The sequence below is a fragment of the Aegilops tauschii genome, chromosome 1 (assembly GCF_002575655.3).
Source record: "Aegilops tauschii subsp. strangulata cultivar AL8/78 chromosome 1, Aet v6.0, whole genome shotgun sequence".
NCBI classification, from domain to species: domain Eukaryota; kingdom Viridiplantae; phylum Streptophyta; class Magnoliopsida; order Poales; family Poaceae; genus Aegilops; species Aegilops tauschii.
The window spans coordinates 432410152-432423341 of record NC_053035.3 but is presented as its reverse complement, the minus strand read 5'-3'; the positions used below and the strand labels follow the sequence as shown (position 1 = coordinate 432423341).

At 46.0% G+C, this 13190-nt stretch overlaps 1 non-coding gene across 4 annotated transcripts; it reads left to right on the top strand.

Moving 5' to 3' along the window:
- Positions 1-2645: 2645 nt before the first annotated feature.
- Positions 2646-6791, top strand: LOC109741888 (uncharacterized). Of its 4 annotated transcripts, none has more exons than XR_002227712.4 (5): positions 2646-3090; positions 3174-3411; positions 4287-4332; positions 5367-6172; positions 6522-6791. It is a non-coding gene; the product is annotated as an uncharacterized protein (transcript). The 4 variants fall into 4 exon arrangements; XR_012184866.1 differs by having other exon boundaries at positions 2721-3090; positions 4287-4311; XR_002227710.4 differs by having other exon boundaries at positions 2721-3090; positions 4287-4383.
- Positions 6792-13190: the final 6399 nt, after the last annotated feature.

Genomic DNA, 13190 nt, shown 5'->3' with positions numbered 1-13190 from the left:
TTTGGCTTGAAATCCATTGATCTCCACACGTGATAGCTCGTTTCTGAGAACACTTTTTAAAAATAATTACCATATTACAAGTTTGTTATTTTTCCTGGGAACTTGGCCACATATAATGACACAATGCGAAGGTTTCCCAATTATTTGATTTTTTTGAATTTTTTATGCCCGTTTCAAAATGCGGTCAAAACGGCGGGAATGACCGTTCCTAGCTAGTGATTAATCTTGGAATTTTTTTAATGTTTCTCTGATTAAATAGATACTTATGTACGTAGAAATGATTTTTGGAAAAAATAAAGAGCAAATTACAAGGCAGCTACAGTTCAAATTTGACCTGCTTCCAACTGAATCGGCGGAAATTTGTCTTTTTCACGAGAGGTGGATCAAAACTTTTTACACCCAACCATTTGGTCAATTGTGCATTAAATATGTCCTAGTATTTTAAAAAATTGATTTGGTCCAATTTTGCAACAATTATTTGGGAGGTCCTTCACAAAAAAACCTCCTTTTGGGCACTCGAAAAAAGGAAAATGGTTTTTTCGTCCAAAGAAAATGGAAACTTCCTTAGGCAACATTGTTTGCCATTCCAATATGCACCCTTGTGCACAATATGAGATCATTTGAACAAACTATGCCATGAATGTGGCCATAAGATTGATCATTTGGCTTGAAAGCCATGAATAATCTTCACGCATGATTGCTCGTTTCTGAGAACACTTTTTTAAAATAATTATCGTAGTACAAGTTTATTATTTTTCCTGGCAACTTGGCCACATATAACAACACAATGCGAAGGTTTTCCAATTTTTTGATTTTTTTGAATTTTTAATGCCCGTTTCAAAATGCGGTCAAAACGGCGGGCATGACCGTCCCTAGCTAGTGGTTGAATCTTGGAAAATTTTTTGTGTTTCTCTAATGAAATAGATACTATTGTACCTAGAAATGATTTTTGGAAAAAATCATGAGCAAACTATGAGGCAGCTGCAGTTCAAATTTGACCCGCTTCCTACTGAATAGGCTGAAAATTGTCTTTTTCACAAGAGGTGGCTTGAATCTTTTGACACCCAACCATTTGATCAATTGTGCATTAAAAGTGACCTAGTATTTTAGAAAAATGATTTGGTCCAATTTTTTGCAACAAATATATGGTAGGTCCTTCACAAAAAACCCGATTATTGGCACTCAAAAATGATTTTTTGTGCAAAGAAAATGAAAACCCCTCAAATCAACATTGTTTGTTGTCCCAAGATACACACTTGTGCAAAATATTGGGTCATTCGAAAAAACTATAAGCGGTAATATGTTGAATGTTTACCCAGAATAATAGGGTACAAAATATAAAAAAACAGAAGAAAAAACAAAACTACGCAAGGTGAATTATGATTGGTGGAATCTGTTGTGGCATGGATCAGTGACGTGGCAAACATCCATCCATCGATCAATTGATACAGCCCACCGCAGAAAGGAAAACGTTTGGGGCCGGGGCACCGGCGGAAACATTGGGCCAGTCTCCCTCTTCCTCGCGTCTCCTTCACAGGGCGCGCGCCGCTCTCTTCTTCTGCCCCTTCCTCCCCACCCCTTCCCCATCCCTTCCCCTCTTCCCGAGCTGCGACTGGGCCATCGCGGCCTCCATCGCCGGCGGCCAGGCTCCCCTCGCCGACTGCCATGGCTGCTTGCCGCCATGTCCAGATCCATCCCCTACCTCAAGCCTTCACGCGGGCGCATCCCCTCCCCCCTTCCCCCTCCCCCCAGCTGCGACTGGGCGACCACGACCTCCATCGCCGGCCGCCATGGCTGCCTGCAGCCATGCCCGGATCCTCCCGTGTATACAAGTGTTGCAACCGTCACCTAGAAAAGCTTCAACAGCCGTTGAAAAAAGCTTCAACCATAGACATAGGAAGCTTCAATGGCACTGCACAACAAGGGGAAGCTGCAACCGTTGTTGGATTTTGCTACTACCGGCAAAGCTTTTTGCTACATCCATCAGGCAGAGCTGCGACCTCGCGAGGACGACAATAATTTTTTTGCTGCAACCGTAGCAGGATTTTGCTACTACCATTGGAGGTTTTTGCTACATCCATGTTTTTTTGCTGCAACCGCAGCAGGATTTTGCTACTACCGTTGGAGTTTTTTGATACATTCATATTTTTTTGCTGCAACCGCAACAGGATTTTGCTACTACCGTTGGAGTTTTTTGATACATCCATGTAAGGCGGAGCTGCGACCTCGCGAAGGCGGCGGCGGCGTTTTTGCTGCACCCGTAGTTTGATTTTGCTACTACCGGTGAATTTTTTTGCTACATCCATTCAAATGGCGTTGATTGACTCGCGGCCGGCGTCGACGTATTTTCCTGCAGCGAGCATCAATGGCGAGGGCGGCGGAGCTACAACCGTCGTCGTCAAGAGCTGCACCCGCAGGTGGAGCTGTTGCATGGGTCGAGGCGACAACGAGGCCGGGAGGGTGGGGGACCGGCGACGAGAACGGCCGGCGAGGGCGGGGTCCGGCCGGCGACGAGGAAGACCGACGAGGGTGGGGACTGACGACGGGGACGACCACCGGAGGGGACAGGAGGCGCGGTGCCGTGCTCCCCGAGCGGGAGATGCGGATCCAGGCCGACTGCCCAAGGAAGAAGAAGTTGGGGGCGAGTTTTTTTTTTTTTTTTTTTTTTTTGCCTGGATCCAACGGCTGGGTGGCTCATATCCGATGGCCTGGGCTGGACCGGCCGAGCGCGCCCGAAAGTCCATCGATCCATTCATCCAGCCTCTCTCCCTCTTGCCCGAACCCTAGAGCTCCGCTCCTCCCTGCCGCCGCCACCTCCACCTCCCTCTCCCCAATCCAGACCCAGCCACCACCCATGGCGCCAGCCAAAGCAGCCACCGGCGATGGCGACGGCGAGGCTAGAGGCCGCCGGATCCGGGATCAGGGCGGCGCATAGCCCCTCCTCCCGTGAGATCCGGGACGCAGTCGCCCATCTGGATCGAGCAGCTCCTCTGGCCGCTGCACCGTCTCCACCGTCCGGATTTGGTGCTCCTCGCGCGACCCACCCTCAGCACGCGTCTCCACTGTCTCTTCCCCGACATCCTTGGCGAGGTTCGTCTTGTCCCCATCCCCTCCTCCTCCTCCTCTGCCTTTCCCTTCCCTCTCCGTCACCTTGCGGCCTCTCTATCTCACAGGGAATGAATAGGAGCTCCGGCCAAGGCCATGGACGCCACCAGCAGAAGCTCCGCCTCGGATCTTGCGACCTCGTCGATCGGATCCAGCAGGTCCCCGCCGCTGCGCCAAGATCCTCCCCTCCCTCCCAAAGAGGCCCTCTCTCCCACACGCTCTGCATCCGCTACGGCCGTCGCAGCTTCCACCTCCAGAAGAGCACCTGCTCCTCGTGCGGTTACCCGGCCACCCGCATCCGCAAGTGTAAGCTCCGTTCCATGTTCTTGATGTGCAATGGTGAAGAAATAGAGAGCATCGTCTATACTATTCTTCTTCAGAACTTATCATGTTGCTGTACTGTCAAGAGTTCAGTTAGGATCTATCTGTGTTCAGTTTACTTCATATATCTTTGTGAAAAAGTGCTGTATTGGCAAAGGTTTAGTTATAATCTTTGTCTGTTCAGTTCATACATGCTTGTGCAAAATTACTGCTGTACTGGCCAGAATTCAGTGCTAAAGTTCACTTCATATATGTGTTCTGTCAAAATTCAGTTATGCTCTAGTACTGTACAAACACATTGGAATATATGTACGCATATCTGTCAGAAATCAGTGGAATATTTGTTGGTCTTACTGTACATGCACATTCTAAATCATACATTCAGTCATATATTTGGTATCATTTTTACTTTCCGTCACTGCTGCAGATTGAGATCACTTGTACTTTCCGTCACTGCTGCAGATTCCATATCACTTGTACTTTCAGTCACTGCTGCAGATTGAGATAGTTCACTTGCTTGCTCACCAGTACGTATATAGTTAGCAGTTAGTTTTGCACTGAAGATTAAACCCCTGTTCGTTTACCTGAACAAAGGCCAGACGTAGGTAGCCTTGTGGTTTGTTCCCATATCCCACTTATAAGAAGTGTAAAGGAGATCGATGGCTAACCAGAATCATCTCATTTGGGTTCAGCTTTGATTACATCTTGATATACACAACGCTCCATTTCATTCATCCATATGTTGCTTTCGTCCAGCCTGTTATATGCTGCCTGCTTCTCATGTTGCTTTGCTTTGGTTCCAATCAACCTGAAATATGCTGCATGCTGCTGCTGATGTAGCTCTTCTTTTGTTTCTGCAGAGAGATCGACGGTCGGCTGGGCAGTGTTAGCGCTAAACCTTCATGCGTACTCACTCTGCTGCAAGCTTTAATAATCTTGATTGATGCAGACGCCACTGTATGCATGCGAATTTTCTTTTGCAGATGCTTTCACATCACCCTTTTCTTTTCGTTTCTTTTCTCTCGAAACAAGGAAAGGATTTATTCTGACGGCCATCTCTATTTTAGCCTTTTAGTACTCTTATTAATTAACATGCCTACTCTTCTCTGTGGTTTAAGGCCAGTCGATTCACACTGCATACATGCATAGCTAGCTTCCTCATTTCCAGTCAATGAGTTTGCCTTGATTTGGGTCTTCTCTTCTCCTGGTGATCAAAATCAACACCGCACCCTTCCATTCCTATCTTATTTACTAGTTCCCTTTCGTTTGTGTTCCTGTCATAATCAGTGTGGTAAACTGGTAATCAGCTAGCTCGGTGGTCACCAGAGTACATACTATTTTATTTACTAGTACTTTGCCTTGGATTGTAATGTGGATCAGGAGATGAACTGTATATTTTGTTTGTGTCATGCATGGCTATGTCATACATGTATTGACTGAACTTGACTGAATGTGCAATTTGAATCTAGTACTTCTTCCGTTTCTGCTTTCCCCCAACCGGCCATAAGATTTATCTAGGGTTTAAGCTGTTTTGTTTAGTTTGCTTGCGCTGCCTGAAATGATGCACCAATTCTGTATCTTATCCTTGTGCTGGATGGTAGACCTGTCAACGAGTATTATTGACTTGAGTGACGACAGATGCGGTATTGTTTAGATGGGTGGTTTGAATAGTTCGTCCAGAGAAAATTGTTTATAGAATAGAGATTTGGCGAAATATGGTGCTTGTTTATTGCTGTGATGGATACATCCAAGACAATTATTGCGGCTTCATCAGTGGGGTGTATTTTTGTTTCATTCAATGTCTGATCTGATTATAAACATAACCACATGACGTATTTAGATGGGTGTATTTAGTGGGGTGTATTTAGACGGGTGTATATAAAAATGATTTGATCTTCTCTTCCTTGGTTTCCTGATGCGCTCCTATTCCACAACCACAGGGACGACACGTCGATTGGGGACGAGCAGGATGGGGCCAACAAGCCTAGGAGGAGGAGGAGCTCCATCCGCAGTAGCTCATGCTCATGGAGGAACAAGTCTGAATCGTTGCTGTCACTCTGCTGTCCTGGAGTCACCATCCACAGCAGCCGTGGTGTGGCTGAGCCTCTGCTACGGCTACAACCTCCCTCTGGTGAGCTCCTCCCTCCTTCTCTGATGTAGCTCGTGCATGGCCTTGGCCATGATTTGGGTTGGATGTGGGGCTCTACTAGTTGCTGCTAGATGCTGTAACCAAGCATCAACTCCTACTGGAGCTCTCTGGTGATAAATTCATGCGGTTCTAGGGTCTGTCAGTAGCTGCCCATGTGTGCTTGCTTTATATATGTGCTCCTATGATGCTATGGTGATATGGGGTGGCTAATATCAAGATCATGTTGGTGTTGATGCTTATCTTGCGTGTCTCTGGTGGTGGTGGTGTTGACATCAGTTACACACCTAGCTTGTAACTAATATCATTACTGCTAATTTACCTCAAGTTTATCTGAACATGGTGGAAATGACCGCTGCAAATTTTGATGTCTAAAATCAATTTTTACCCCAAGTCATTAAGTAATTATTTTCATTACATCACAGTTAGCTGAGAATATTGACTTGAATATTTTATGTATGCCCTGATGCATGTACACATACGGTTGAGCAAATACCGAGCTGCAGTGGAACAACCTCGAGTTAGAGAACTTCAAGGACAAGATCAATGAGGTGACCGGCGTTATGGCGGTTGTGTACGGTGGCGACCACAAGTTCTTCGGTGAGCTTGCAGTGTCCATATTGTGTCATATACGATGCTGCTCCGTTGTGCATCTCTCTTTTCTTGTGTGCTGCATCATTGTTGCTTGTAGAGTAAATGATTTCAGTTCTGGTTGTGTCAAATCTTTACTATGTACCCTTAGTGTTTACTAAACTGAGGCATTGGGCATTGGAATTTAGGCATTTATGTATAATTTTAGTTTTGGATGTGTCCAATGCAAACATTATTGTCAACTGTCAAGTTGATTCTAAAATGTCTCATTAACTTCATTATTCTGTTATTTATTGTTAAATATGCTGTTAGATTTACTTCTATTTTGTTCCTAAACATTTTGTTCTGTAACATGCAGATGCTGGGCTTTCATGTTTCTTCGTGAGCATCAGGACAAAGAAGTCGGAGGAAGAATAGTTCTAGCTCATTGGAGCTAGTTCTGAGAGTAATGAAGCCCTTTCTGCTGCTCCTATTTGTATGTGTGTTATATGATGTAGCAGAATCTGGCTCATGTGATTGTACACTTGTGGAGCTTGTTATCTGATTGTAAACTTGATGCTGATCACATTTGTATGTGTGTTATATGATGTAACGCTTTGATGGTTGATAATATTGAAGTATTTCGTGTGTTCTGTGTGCCAACTTAAATACTAGGTATTTATTTGCGTTAAATTAAAAAATTGAAGAATATTGCCCTGATGGCTAGGACCCAGTACTAGAACCTGACAATAATGGGGACCCACCTAACTAGTGAATCCACTTTATAAAAAAAGGAAAAAATGAAACTGTTGAGATAAAAAGGCCATGGCCCAAAAATAAAAAGGCTACAATGTTGGGCTTGGTCCATGAAGCTGACAACAAATTCATAGGAAAAAAATATATAAATGGGCTGAATTAATGGGCTCAGCCCAAATAAACGACCGGGCTGATTTTTATCCACGTCAGCTTGCCACGCTGGATCCTATGTGGCCTGGGGAGGCTGCTAGTGACCAAAATTTTGGTCGAAGAACCAACGACCCTTTACTGAAGGTCGTTAATTTCAGTTTACGAGCGCCAGCTTTTAACCTTCTGTTTTTGGTCAAAAAAAGGTCGCAAATGAAAAACTATGACCTTGCAGCGGCCAATAGTGAGAGTCACAAGTTGACATATTTCTTGTAGTGAAGGAGCATGGTTGATCTATGAAGACATGATGGCCGAAGATATTTTGAGGTAAGGTAGAGATAAGAGCTTTTATAGCCGGACCTAAGTAATCCGCCCCCTATGCGTCCACGGATGTGTCCGGGTGCGTCTGCAGAGAGAGCCCGGTTTCTCCTCATTTTGCATCTGTCGTAAGCACATACCTCAAACTTCACACCTCAAATCCATACCACACCATGCAACACAAAAACTATGTAGTACTACATAAATAAACTTGCCTACTACTTGTAATTGGATGTAGACGACCTCAGTGTCGTTACTGTCGGACAGACTGGCTTCCCGATCATTGGCCACCGCCCGCGGCTCCGGCTCCTCGTCGGACTCCATGTCCACGAAGAGTTGGTCGCACCTTGGCGCCTCCTCCGCTTGGACGACCTCATACTCTGCTTGTGTGTTGCCCATGCCGAATCTGGCAACTGGAAGCGCCGGCTCAGCCTCGCCTTCCCCTTCCTCCTCCTCCTCCATGTCCGCTTCCGACGCCTACTCCTCCTCCTCCTCCTCTTCCATGTCCGCGTCCGGCGCCTGCTCCTCCTCCTCTTCCATGTCCGCGTCCAGCGCCTGCTACTCCTCCTCCTCCTCAGGCACCGGAGAGTCCGGAGGCAGGTCAACTGCAATCCGACTATCCGAGTGGCACGCTGGGCCCGGATCTGCTCTAGGAGATGCAACCGACGCTCTGAAGTGAGCATCATGTACATGGTGATCCGCTCCCAGGCCAGAGCTACAAGCAGACAACAAGCTATGAGCAGATGTGGTGGGTGGCGGCTAGAAAGGGAGCGAAATGGGACTGTGTCTAGGGTTGGGGGTTGCCGTCCGGCTTAAATATGAGGGTGCTTGTCAGCCAGACGTATATGGCCGGTTTGAGGAGTCTGGCTGGGTTACGTTTTTGTGACTGGTCACAGACCGGGCCGTCCGTCCGAACATATAGGGGGCATTTGAGAAGCCCGGTTGTAGATGCTCTAACTTTTGGGCTATGAGACGTTTTTTTATCACAGGGGCATGAGTATAGGACTCCGATATTTCGGATTCCAGAAGTGTGTGTTTGAGGGTTTATATTTTACTAGGATTTTTCATCTACATACTATACTTCATCATTTTCGAGATGTAGAAAGTCCATCAGATTTTTCTTTTGGGTGTATAGACTTGAAACATTTGTTAGTAATTTTGAGGGAAAACAATAAGCACACACATGATTAATCTTGAATTGACATTAATCCTTTTTTAATGATGTGACATAACGACATCCGTAATTTCATGTACCTACTCCAGCGGAAACCTGTTAGTTCATCCACTTGCGAGCATGAATCTCTCAAGCATTTCTGAGCATTTCGGTTAGGCAGATACCATCATGTAATTACATTTATTGTAAGAATCCATGATATTAATTGAAGCAAGAAATTACACAGTCGTAGTAGCCATCTAGGAAGGTAAAAAAGAAAAGAAAAAACAGAATTCAATCCCCAATCGAGACTAACTACATCTGCTGCTGCTGCTACCTCAATAAACTGGCTGTAATTGGTTTGTGAGAGATGAGGACAAGCAAATATCTATGAGAAATGTCTAGTGGGTAATTCCTACTGGAGAAGCGAATATCGAGACGATCGTCGTAGGATGTTTGTTTTCAGTGGAGGTGGAGGAACCTCATGTGGTTCCCGCAGAAGAGGCAGTAGCAGGTGCCCTTGATGCCGCCCCTGATGCACCTGTACTCCTGTAGACGGGCGTTGAAGATTTTGGCCTCGATCCAGCACTCCGCCTTGCAGCTCCAGCCATGGCAGAAGGGCACGTACGGATTCCTGTACTTGCACACCTCCGCGTCTGAACACGGGCACACATTTACAGATCATCCACACATCCAATCAGTAGGTGACTTGCATAGCCTCACATGATCTCATCATATTGAAATGAACCAGCAGAAGAGGAAATGGCCATATGTAACACAATGAAATAAATGGGATTTGGAGGCTACGAACCGTCCGCCGAAATGAGTGTAGGGTTTCCGTGTAAGATGATCACGAGGAGTAGAAGAGAGCAGAGGGCGGCAGGCCTCGTCCCCATGATCGGACAGATCGGTAGATGCAGTCTGCAGTGATATTATTAGCTCCCGTTCGGTTTCTTGGAGAGGTAATAAGTAGGATGTCACTCTCTTATGTTTTTTTTTTTCAACAAATGTCACTCTCTTATGGTGGCGCCTCTTCTTGCAACCAACCTGCGAGAGAATGAAGGATCTGTCTATCGTTTTAACTACTCAACCACCTGCGGGCGCGGGAGAAGATCAGAAGAGTGGATAGGATCAGAAGAGTGGATAGAATCCTGCTAGATCAAGGTGCCACAAGACGACTAGTCAAAAAAGAAAAAAAAGTTTAGAATCGACGAGTAGTCAAATAGAGTAGGAGTTTTTTTTAGAAGAGACAAATAGGATCTAGGGGCCCAGGTGGGGCGCACGGCGGGGCAAGGCCCATGTTCAGGGTGGGACACCAGGTGGCCCATCCGGGGAGATGCTTTTTTTTAACAGAGTACAGACGCAAACGCTCATTTACACGCGCATACACTCATCCCTATGAATGCACAGTTGAAAATACGCCCTAGAGGCAATAATAAAGTGGTTATTATTATATTTACTTAATCATGATAAATGTTTATTATTAATGCAAGAATTGTATTGACCGGAAACTTATACATGTGTGGATACATAAAAAATACCATGTCCCTACTGAGCCTCTACTAGACTAGCTCGTTGATCAAAGATGGTTAAGATTTCCTAACCATAGACATGAGTTGTCACTTGATGACGGGATCACATCATTAGGAGAATGATGTGATGGACAAGACCCATCCGTTAGCATAGCATATGATCGTTAAGTTTTTTGCTACTGCTTACTTAATGTCAAATACATATTCTTTCAGCCAAGAGATCATGCAACTCCCGGATACCGAAGGAATACCCTGTGTGCTATCAAACCTCACAACGTAACTGGGTGATCATAAAGGTGCTCTACAGGTACTCCGAAGGTGTCTGTTGAGTTGGCGTGAATCGAGATTGAGATTTGTCATTCCGTATGACGGAGAGGTATCTCTGGCCCCTCTCGGTAATACAACATCACAAGAAGCTCGCAAGCAAAATGACTAAGGAGTTAGTTACAGGATGATATATTATGGAACGAGTAAAGAGACTTGCCAGTGACGAGATTGAACTAGGTATGGAGATACCGACGATCGAATCTCGGGCAAGTAACATACCGACAGACAAAGGGAACTCTGTATGTTGTCATAAAAGGTTCGACCGATAAAGATCATTGTAGAATATGTAGGAACCATTATGGGCATCCAGGTCCTGCCATTGGTTATTGACTGGAGAAGTGTCTCGGTCATTTCTACATCATTCTCAAACCCGTAGGGTCCGCATGCTTAACATTCGTTGACGATATAATATTATATATATGAGTTATGTATGTTGGTGGCCGAATATTGTACGGAGTCCCGGATGAGATCACGGACATGATGGGGAGCTCCTGAGGTAAAGATTGATATATAGGATGATAGTATTTGGTCTTCGGAAGAGTTTCGGAATGCACCGGATAATTATCGGATCACCGAAAGGGGTTCCGGGAGGCTCGGGGAAGTTATTGGGCCAAACGGGCCAAGGGAGGGAGCACACCAGCCCACAAAGGGGCTGGTGCGCCCACCTCCTGGCCACCGGCCCTCTAGGAAGGAAAGGGGGGGCCAAGGTAGGGCAGTCGCCCCCCTGCCATCTCCTCCACCCCCTAAAGAAGGAAAGGGGGGCGCCTAGGGCAGGAGCCTAGGGCGGCATCCGGCCCCCTTGGGGGCGCGCCTAGGCAGCCTCCCCTCACCTATATTTATGAGAGGAGCAGAGGGGGCGCCACACACCATGAATCCCCAAGTCGTGTGCGGCGCCCGCTCTCCCTCTAGTTCATCCTCCGTCCAAAACCGTTGTGCTTGGCGAATCCCTGCGGAAATAGTTTCTCCACCGCCGTCGTGCTGCCGAAACTCATCTACTACTTCGCCCTCTTGCTGGATCAAGAAGGCGAGGACGTCATCGAGCTGAACATGTGTTGAATGCGGATGTGTTGTACGTTCAGTCCTTGATCGGAACGGATCGTGAAGGTGTACGACTACATCAACCGCGTTGATAAACGCTTCCGCTTAGCGATCTACAAGGGTATGTAGATGTTTTCCCCCTCTCGTAGCTATGCATCTCCATGGATAGATCTTACGTGTGCATTGTTTTCCATGCAACATTCCCCAACATGCACACACCCACACCCTACCCCTATGAGCACCTCCGAGCGACTAAGCCGGCATATTGAAAGTGCTAGTTATCGTCTAGAGGGGGGTGAATAGGCGATTTTTATGAAAGTCTTCAAAACATGAGGTCTTTGAAGACAAACAATAGAAATGGACCTATTGATATGCAGCGGAAGATAGACTACACTAGACAAGCCATAGTCAAGTAAGCAATGTAGTGAAAGCACGAAGACTATCAGCAGCTAGGTAGTATGGATCAGGATGGAAGACAATATGAAGCCAAACAGGAAATAGTCTTCACTCAGTGAAGTCAAACAGATCAGACAAGTAAGCAATGACTTCACGAAGACAAACTGTAAAGTAAAGGGAAGTGGGGGATAGAACCAGTTGCTTGGTGAAGACAAGGATTTGGTAGACCAGTTCCAGTTGCTGTGACAACTGTACGTCTGGTTAGGGAGGCCGAGATTTAACTCAGAAGACCGCATCTTCACCTTATTCCCCTTGAGCTAAGGACACCCAGTCCTCGCCCAATCACTCTGGTAAGTCTTCAAGGTAGACTTCCAAACCTTCACAGACTTCGTTCACCGGCAATCCACAATGACTCGTAGATGCTCAGAACGCAACGTCTAACAGGCTGGAGGATACACAATCCTCAAGTGTAACAAGTCTTCAGGTCACGCGGACAGAAAGACTTCAGTGATGCCTAACACTCTTTGGCTCTGGGTGTTTTGGGCTTTGTCCTCGCAAGGATCTCTCTCTCAAATGCTTCGGAGGTGGGTTGCTCTCAAACAACAAAAGCCGTGCACTAACTCTGAGCAGCCACCAATTTATGGTGTAGGGGGTGGGCTATTTATAGCCAGGAGGCAACCCGACCTGATATGTCCGAAATGACCTTGGGTCACTAAAGAGCCAACGCGTGTCCAACGGTCGGATTTCAAACACACGCGACAGCTTTACTTGGGCTACACGCAAATTTGACTCATCGAGCTCTGGATAAGTTTTGCTCTCATTGTCTTCGCTCGAAGACATAGGATTTAGGTTGAGCATCACATCAGTCATTCTGACTTTGTTCACTTGGACCCCACTTAACAGTACGGTGGTTCCTATGACTCAACAAAGAAGAAAAGGAAACTACAAAACAACTATGTCCTCGCACTCCATAGTCTTCAAGTGAATGTCTTCACATGTCATAATCTTCATCATGAATGTCTTCATGAACCACCATTGTCTTCAATGTCTTCACACATTTTTAGAGGTCATCTCTGGTAGGTAAACCGAATCAATAAGGGACTACTACCTGTGTTATCCTGCAATTCTCACAAACACATTAGTCCCTCAACCAAATTTGTCGTCAATACTCCAAAACCAACTAGGGGTGGCACTAGATGCACTTACAATCTCCCCCTTTTTGGTGATTGATGACAAACTGGTTGAAGTTTTCAACGGGGATAAAAGTATGTGAAAGTTAAAGATTGAAGTCATTGTCTTCATAAGTTGCAAAAGGCTCCCCCTGAAGATGTGCATATAAGTAGTAAGCTTTTGAATGCAAATGCACATGGCAGGTTTTACT